Below are 9043 nucleotides of genomic sequence, written 5' to 3'. Positions count from 1 at the left end.
GTTCCGGCGGTCGTTCTCCCCCTCCTCCCCCCAAAACAGCGGAACGTGTGCCCCGGCGGGTCTACCCCCCTAGATTTCTCCGCGCGAGGGTGCACCGATGTACATTTTCATTCTTTTAGGTTTATTTAGGACATATACACATGGAGAACCAAGATTGGGACCCTTTGGCACATACACCCGCAGCTCGAGCCATTATCACACGATCGAGGGTGTGCCTGATCTACTGGTTAGGGTTCGGCGTAGGGTTAGGGGTAGGGTCTAGGGTTTAGGGGAGCCACTTTTGCACCATTACACCTTGAACCACACTTTGACACATAGCATAGGCCCACATGCAAGATTTGGTGGGGTTCCAGTGTTCCGGCGGTCGTTCTCCCCCTCCTCCCCCCAAAACAGCGGAACGTGTGCCCTGGCGGGTCTACCCCCTAGATTTCTCCGCGCGAGGGTGCACCAATGTAGCTTTTCATTCTTTGAGGTTTGTTTAGGACATATACACATGGAGAACCAAGATTGGGACCCTTTGGAAAATACACCCGCAGCTCGAGCCATTATCACACGATCGAGGGTGTGCCTGATCTACTGGTTAGGGTTCGGCGTAGGGTTAGGGCTAGGGTCTAGGGTTTAGGGGAGCTACTTTTGCACAATTACACCTTGCATCACACTTTGACACATATCATAGGCCCACATGCAAGATTTGGTGGGGTTCCGGTGTTCCGGCCGTCGTTCTCCCCCTCCTCCCCCCAAAACAGCGGAACGTGTGCCCCGGTGAGTCTACCCCACTAGATTTCTCCGCGCGAGGGTGCACCAATGTACATTTTAATTCTTTTCGGTTTTTTTAGGACATATACACATGGAGAACCAAGATTGGGACCCTTTGGCACATACACCCGCGGCTCGAGCCATTATCACACGATCGAGGGTGTGCCTGATCTACGGTTAGGGTTCGGCGTAGGGTTAGGGCTAGGGTCTACGGTTTAGGGGAGCTACTTTTGCACAATTACACCTTGCATCACACTTTGACACATATCATAGGCCCACATGCAAGATTTGGTGGGGTTCCGGTGTTCCGGCGGTCGTTCTCCCCCTCCTCCCTCCAAAACAGCGGAACGTGTGCCCCGGCGGGTCTACCCCACTAGATTTCTCCGTGCGAGGGTGCACCAATGTACATTTTCATTCTTTTAGGTTTGTTTAGGACATATACACATGGAGAACCAAGATTGGGACCCTTTGGCACATACTCCCGCAGCTCGAGCCATTATCACACGATCGAGGGTGTGCCTGATCTACTGGTTAGGGTTCGGCGTAGGGTTAGGGGCTCACATGCAAGATTTGGTGGGGTTCCGGTGTTCCGGCGGTCGTTCTCCCCCTCCTCCCCCCAAAACAGCGGAACGTGTGCCCCGGCGGGTCTACCCCCTAGATTTCTCCGCGCGAGGGTGCACCAATGTACCTTTTCATTCTTTTAGGTTTGTTTAGGACATATACACATGGAGAACCAAGATTGGGACCCTTTGGCACATACACCCGCAGCTCGAGCCATTATCACACGATCGAGGGTGTGCCTGATCTACTGGTTAGGGTTCCGCGTAGGGTTAGGGCTAGGGTCTAGGGTTTAGGGGAGCTACTTTTGCACAATTACACCTTGCATCACACTTTGACACATATCATAGGCCCACATGCAAGATTTGGTGGGGTTCCGGTGTTCCGGCGGTCGTTCTCCCCCTCCTCGCCCGATTTAAGCGGAACGTGTGCCCCGGCGGGTCTACCCCCCTAGATTTCTCCGCGCGAGGGTGCACCAATGTACATTTTCATTCTTTTAGGTTTGTTTAGGACATATACACATGGAGAACCAATATTGGGACCCGTTGGCACATACACCCGCAGCTCGAGCCATTATCACACGATCGCGAGGGTGTGCCTGATCTACTGGTTAGGGTTCGGCGTAGGCCGGGTTAGGGCTAGGGTCTAGGGTTTAGGGGAGCTACTTTTGCACAATTACACCTTGCACCACACTTTGACACATAGCATAGGCCCACATGCAAGATTTGGTGGGGTTCCGGTGTTCCGGCGGTCGTTCTCCCCCTCCTTCCCCCAAAACAGCGGAACGTGTGCCCCGGCGGGTCTACCCCCTAGATTTGTCCACGCGAGGGTGCACCAATGTACATTTTCATTATTTTAGGTTTGTTTAGGACATATACACATGGAGAACCAAGATTGGGACCCTTTGGCACATACACCCGCAGCTCGAGCCATTATCACACGATCGAGGGTGTGCCTGATCTACTGGTTAGGGTTCGGCGTAGGGTTAGGGGTAGGGTCTAGGGTTTAGGGGAGCTACTTTTGCACCATTACACCTTTCACCACACTTTGACACATAGCATAGGCCCACATGCAAGATTTTGTGGGGTTCCGGTGTTCCGGCGGTCGTTCTCCCCCTCCTTCCCCCAAAACAGCGGAACGTGTGCCCCGGCGGGTCTACCCCCTAGATTTGTCCACGCGAGGGTGCACCAATGTACATTTTCATTATTTTAGGTTTGTTTAGGACATATACACATGGAGAACCAAGATTGGGACCCTTTGGCACATACACCCGCAGCTCGAGCCATTATCACACGATCGAGGGTGTGCCTGATCTACTGGTTAGGGTTCGGCGTAGGGTTAGGGCTAGGGTCTAGGGTTTAGGGGAGCTACTTTTGCGCAATTAAACCTTGCACCACACTTTGACACATAGCATAGGCCCACATGCAAGATTTGGTGGGGTTCCGGTGTTCCGGCGGTTGTTCTCCCCCTCCTCTCCCCAAAACAGCGGAACGTGTGCCCCGACGGGTCTACCCCCCTAGATTTCTCCGCGCGAGGGTGCACCAATGTGGATTTTCATTCTTTTAGATTTTTTAGGACATATACACAAGGAGAACCAAGATTGGGACCCTTTGGCACATACACCCGCAGCTCGAGCCATTATCACACGATCGAGGGTGTGCCTGATCTACTGGTTAGGGTTCGGCGTAGGGTTAGGGCTAGGGTCTAGGGTTTAGGGGAGCTACTTTTGCACAATTACACCTTGCATCAGACTTTGACACATATCATAGGCCCACATGCAAGATTTGGTGGGGTTCCGGTGTTCCGGCGGTCGTTCTCCCCCTCCTCCCCCCAAAATAGCGGAACGTGTGCCCCGGCGGGTCTACCCCACTAGATTTCTCCGCGCGAGGGTGCACCAATGTACATTTTCATTCTTTTAGGTTTGTTTAGGACATATACACATGGAGAACCAAGATTGGGACCCTTTGGCACATACACCCGCAGCTCGAGCCATTATCACACGATCGAGGGTGTGCCTGATCTACTGGTTAGGGTTCGGCATAGGGTTAGGGCTAGGGTCTAGGGTTTAGGAGAGCTAATTTTGCACAATTACACCTTGAATCACACTTTGACACATATCATAGGACCACATGAAATATTTGGTGGGGTTCCGGTGTTCCGGCGGTCATTCTCCCCCTCCTCCCCCAAAACAGCGGAACGTGTGCCCCGGCGGGTCTACCCCCTAGATTTCTCCGCGTGAGGGTGCGCCAACGTACATTTTCATTCTTTTAGGTTTTTTTAGGACATATACACATGGAGAACCAAGATTGGGACCCTTTGGCACATACACCCGCAGCTCGAGCCATTATCACACGATCGAGGGTGTGCCTGATCTACTGGTTAGGGTTCGGCGTAGGGTTAGGGGTAGGGTCTAGGGTTTAGGGGAGCTACTTTTGCACAATTACACCTTGCATCACACTTTGACACATATCATAGGCCCACATGCAAGATTTGGTGGGGTTCCGGTGTTCCGGTGGTCGTTCTCCCCCTCCTCCCCCCAAAACAACGGAACGTGTGCCCCGGCGGCTCTACCCCCTAGATTTCTCCGCGCGAGGGTGCACCAATGTACCTTTTCATTCTTTCAGGTTTGTTTAGGACATATACACATGGAGAACCAAGATTGGGACCCTTTGGCACATACACCCGCAGCTCGAGCCATTATCACACGATCGAGGGTGTGCCTAATCTACTGGTTAGGGTTCGGCGTAGGGTTAGGGCTAGGGCCTAGGGTTTAGGGGAGCTACTTTTGCACAATTACACCTTGCATCACACTTTGACACATAGCATAGGCCCACATGCAAGATTTGGTGGGGTTCCGGTGTTCCGGCGGTCGTTCTCCCCCTCCTCCCCCCAAAACAGCGGAACGTGTGCCCCGGCGGGTCTACCCCCTAGATTTCTCCGCGCGAGGGTGCACCAATGTACATTTTAATTCTTTAGGTTTTTTTAGGACATATACACATGGAGAACCAAGATTGGGACCCTTTGGCACATACACCCGCAGCTCGAGCCATTATCACACGATCGAGGGTGTGCCTGATCTACTGGCTAGGGTTCGGCGTAGGGTTAGGGGTAGGGTCTAGGGTTTAGGGGAGCTACTTTTGCACCATTACACCTTGCACCACACTTTGACACATAGCATAGGCCCACATGCAAGATTTGCTGGGGTTCCGGTGTTCCGGCGGTCGTTCTCCCCCTCATCCCCCAAAACAGCGGAACGTGTGCCCCGGCGGGTCTACCCCCCTAGATATCTCCGCGCGAGGGTGCACCAATGTACATTTTCATTATTTTAGGTTTGTTTAGGACATATACACATGGAGAACCAAGATTGGGACCCTTTGGCACATACACCCGCAGCTCGAGCCATTATCACACGATCGAGGGTGTGCCTGATCTACTGGTTAGGGTTCGGCGTAGGGTTAGGGCTAGGGTCTAGGGTTTAGGGGAGCTACTTTTGCGCAATTAAACCTTGCACCACACTTTGACACATAGCATAGGCCCACATGCAAGATTTGGTGGGGTTCCGGTGTTCCGGCGGTTGTTCTCCCCCTCCTCTCCCCAAAACAGCGGAACGTGTGCCCCGACGGGTCTACCCCCCTAGATTTCTCCGCGCGAGGGTGCACCAATGTGGATTTTCATTCTTTTAGATTTTTTAGGACATATACACAAGGAGAACCAAGATTGGGACCCTTTGGCACATACACCCGCAGCTCGAGCCATTATCACACGATCGAGGGTGTGCCTGATCTACTGGTTAGGGTTCGGCGTAGGGTTAGGGCTAGGGTCTAGGGTTTAGGGGAGCTACTTTTGCACAATTACACCTTGCATCAGACTTTGACACATATCATAGGCCCACATGCAAGATTTGGTGGGGTTCCGGTGTTCCGGCGGTCGTTCTCCCCCTCCTCCCCCCAAAATAGCGGAACGTGTGCCCCGGCGGGTCTACCCCACTAGATTTCTCCGCGCGAGGGTGCACCAATGTACATTTTCATTCTTTTAGGTTTGTTTAGGACATATACACATGGAGAACCAAGATTGGGACCCTTTGGCACATACACCCGCAGCTCGAGCCATTATCACACGATCGAGGGTGTGCCTGATCTACTGGTTAGGGTTCGGCATAGGGTTAGGGCTAGGGTCTAGGGTTTAGGAGAGCTAATTTTGCACAATTACACCTTGAATCACACTTTGACACATATCATAGGACCACATGAAATATTTTGTGGGGTTCCGGTGTTCCGGCGGTCATTCTCCCCCTCCTCCCCCAAAACAGCGGAACGTGTGCCCCGGCGGGTCTACCCCCTAGATTTCTCCGCGTGAGGGTGCGCCAACGTACATTTTCATTCTTTTAGGTTTTTTTAGGACATATACACATGGAGAACCAAGATTGGGACGCTTTGGCACATACACCCGCAGCTCGAGCCATTATCACACGATCGAGGGTGTGCCTGATCTACTGGTTAGGGTTCGGCGTAGGGTTAGGGGTAGGGTCTAGGGTTTAGGGGAGCTACTTTTGCACAATTACACCTTGCATCACACTTTGACACATATCATAGGCCCACATGCAAGATTTGGTGGGGTTCCGGTGTTCGTGGCGGTCGTTCTCCCCCTCCTCCCCCCAAAACAGCGGAACGTGTGCCCCGGCGGCTCTACCCCCTAGATTTCTCCGCGCGAGGGTGCACCAATGTACCTTTTCATTCTTTCAGGTTTGTTTAGGACATATACACATGGAGAACCAAGATTGGGACCCTTTGGCACATACACCCGCAGCTCGAGCCATTATCACACGATCGAGGGTGTGCCTAATCTACTGGTTAGGGTTCGGCGTAGGGTTAGGGCTAGGGCCTAGGGTTTAGGGGAGCTACTTTTGCACAATTACACCTTGCATCACACTTTGACACATAGCATAGGCCCACATGCAAGATTTGGTGGGGTTCCGGTGTTCCGGCGGTCGTTCTCCCCCTCCTCCCCCAAAACAGCGGAACGTGTGCCCCGGCGGGTCTACCCCCTAGATTTCTCCGCGCGAGGGTGCACCAATGTACATTTTAATTCTTTAGGTTTTTTTAGGACATATACACATGGAGAACCAAGATTGGGACCCTTTGGCACATACACCCGCAGCTCGAGCCATTATCACACGATCGAGGGTGTGCCTGATCTACTGGCTAGGGTTCGGCGTAGGGTTAGGGGTAGGGTCTAGGGTTTAGGGGAGCTACTTTTGCACCATTACACCTTGCACCACACTTTGACACATAGCATAGGCCCACATGCAAGATTTGGTGGGGTTCCGGTGTTCCGGCGGTCGTTCTCCCCCTCCTCCCCCCCAAAACAGCGGAACGTGTGCCCCGGCGGGTCTACCCCCCTAGATATCTCCGCGCGAGGGTGCACCAATGTACATTTTCATTATTTTAGGTTTGTTTAGGACATATACACATGGAGAACCAAGATTGGGACCCTTTGGCACATACACCCGCAGCTCGAGCCATTATCACACGATCGAGGGTGTGCCTGATCTACTGGTTAGGGTTCGGCGTAGGGTTAGGGCTAGGGTCTGGGGTTTAGGGGGGCTACTTTTGCGCAATTAAACCTTGCACCACACTTTGACACATAGCATAGGCCCACATGCAAGATTTGGTGGGGTTCCGGTGTTCCGGCGGTTGTTCTCCCCCTCCTCTCCCCAAAACAGCGGAACGTGTGCCCCGACGGGTCTACCCCCCTAGATTTCTCCGCGCGAGGGTGCACCAATGTGGATTTTCATTCTTTTAGATTTTTTAGGACATATACACAAGGAGAACCAAGATTGGGACCCTTTGGCACATACACCCGCAGCTCGAGCCATTATCACACGATCGAGGGTGTGCCTGATCTACTGGTTAGGGTTCGGCGTAGGGTTAGGGCTAGGGTCTAGGGTTTAGGGGAGCTACTTTTGCACAATTACACCTTGCATCAGACTTTGACACATATCATAGGCCCACATGCAAGATTTGGTGGGGTTCCGGTGTTCCGGCGGTCGTTCTCCCCCTCCTCCCCCCAAAATAGCGGAACGTGTGCCCCGGCGGGTCTACCCCACTAGATTTCTCCGCGCGAGGGTGCACCAATGTACATTTTCATTCTTTTAGGTTTGTTTAGGACATATACACATGGAGAACCAAGATTGGGACCCTTTGGCACATACACCCGCAGCTCGAGCCATTATCACACGATCGAGGGTGTGCCTGATCTACTGGTTATGGTTCGGCATAGGGTTAGGGCTAAGGTCTAGGGTTTAGGAGAGCTACTTTTGCACAATTACACCTTGAATCACACTTTGACACATATCATAGGACCACATGCAATATTTGGTGGGGTTCCGGTGTTCCGGCGGTCATTCTCCCCCTCCTCCCCCAAAACAGCGGAACGTGTGCCCCGGCGGGTCTACCCCCTAGATTTCTCCGCGTGAGGGTGCGCCAACGTACATTTTCATTCTTTTAGGTTTTTTTAGGACATATACACATGGAGAACCAAGATTGGGACCCTTTGGCACATACACCCGCAGCTCGAGCCATTATCACACGATCGAGGGTGTGCCTGATCTACTGGTTAGGGTTCGGCGTAGGGTTAGGGGTAGGGTCTAGGGTTTAGGGGAGCTACTTTTGCACAATTACACCTTGCATCACACTTTGACACATATCATAGGCCCACATGCAAGATTTGGTGGGGTTCCGGTGTTCCGGCGGTCGTTCTCCCCCTCCTCCCCCCAAAACAACGGAACGTGTGCCCCGGCGGCTCTACCCCCTAGATTTCTCCGCGCGAGGGTGCACCAATGTACCTTTTCATTCTTTCAGGTTTGTTTAGGACATATACACATGGAGAACCAAGATTGGGACCCTTTGGCACATACACCCGCAGCTCGAGCCATTATCACACGATCGAGGGTGTGCCTAATCTACTGGTTAGGGTTCGGCGTAGGGTTAGGGCTAGGGCCTAGGGTTTAGGGGAGCTACTTTTGCACAATTACACCTTGCATCACACTTTGACACATAGCATAGGCCCACATGCAAGATTTGGTGGGGTTCCGGTGTTCCGGCGGTCGTTCTCCTCCTCCCCCAAAGCAATGGAACGTGTGCCCCGGCGGGTCTACCCCCTAGATTTCTCCGCGCGAGGGTGCACCAATGTACATTTTAATTCTTTAGGTTTTTTTTAGGACATATACACATGGAGAACCAAGATTGGGACCCTTTGGCACATACACCCGCAGCTCGAGCCATTATCACACGATCGAGGGTGTGCCTGATCTACTGGCTAGGGTTCGGCGTAGGGTTAGGGGTAGGGTCTAGGGTTTAGGGGAGCTACTTTTGCACCATTACACCTTGCACCACACTTTGACACATAGCATAGGCCCACATGCAAGATTTGGTGGGGTTCCGGTGTTCCGGCGGTCGTTCTCCCCCTCATCCCCCAAAACAGCGGAACGTGTGCCCCGGCGGGTCTACCCCCCTAGATATCTCCGCGCGAGGGTGCACCAATGTACATTTTCATTCTTTTAGGTTGGTTTAGGACATATACACATGGAGAACCAAGATTGGGACCCTTTGGCACATACACCCGCAGCTCGAGCCATTATCACACGATCGCGAGGGTGTGCCTGATCTACTGGTTAGGGTTCGGCGTAGGCCGGGTTAGGGCTAGGGTCTAGGGTTTAGGGGAGCTACTT

The sequence above is a fragment of the Lolium perenne genome, chromosome 2, assembly GCF_019359855.2.
Source record: "Lolium perenne isolate Kyuss_39 chromosome 2, Kyuss_2.0, whole genome shotgun sequence".
NCBI classification, from domain to species: domain Eukaryota; kingdom Viridiplantae; phylum Streptophyta; class Magnoliopsida; order Poales; family Poaceae; genus Lolium; species Lolium perenne.
This window is presented reverse-complemented; position numbering follows the sequence as displayed.